A 561-nucleotide genomic window follows, 5' to 3' on the forward strand; every position below is an offset into this window, starting at 1 on the left:
GGGGGACGAGGGAAGAGGTGGCCGCCTGGTTTGGTGGGGACCGGGAGGTGGAGGGGGCCGGAGTGAGGCCCGTGGGCGCGGACTGTGGCCGGACTCCTGCTTCAGCCCCCACGCACACTTTTTATTTGGACGTTGTACGCAGTTGGCTCGAATCCCAGGGCTTTTCCACCATGCTTGGAGGACCTGCTTGAAAAGGAAGGTCCTTGGGACTGGGGTTAACAGTGGGGGTGATGTGGGCAGCACGGAAGCCAGCTGACCCTTCGTGGGGTCTCACTTGGCTTGTGGGAACCGTAGGATTGGTGTGCCTACGCTGTGATAACTTGAGTGGTCCTCTGTGAAGCCTTTTGAAAAACATAAAAAATGTGTTTTCTAAAACCTACATTTTTTGTACCACAAAGAAAACTTTGTACCACCAGGGGATCAGCACTTCTTTGTTCTGTACTACGACATCAGCACACGCGCGGGGTAAAACACGGCGTCTCTAGGCTTCAGACTGTGGACCTGCCTGCCCGGTGCCGCTCGCCGACTGCCAGCGACCGTCACTCCGCCGTGCCGGGCTCC

This window comes from Fukomys damarensis, unplaced genomic scaffold (genome assembly GCF_012274545.1).
Source record: "Fukomys damarensis isolate Sample0158 unplaced genomic scaffold, DMR_v1.0_HiC HiC_scaffold_38, whole genome shotgun sequence".
In the NCBI taxonomy this organism is placed as follows: domain Eukaryota; kingdom Metazoa; phylum Chordata; class Mammalia; order Rodentia; family Bathyergidae; genus Fukomys; species Fukomys damarensis.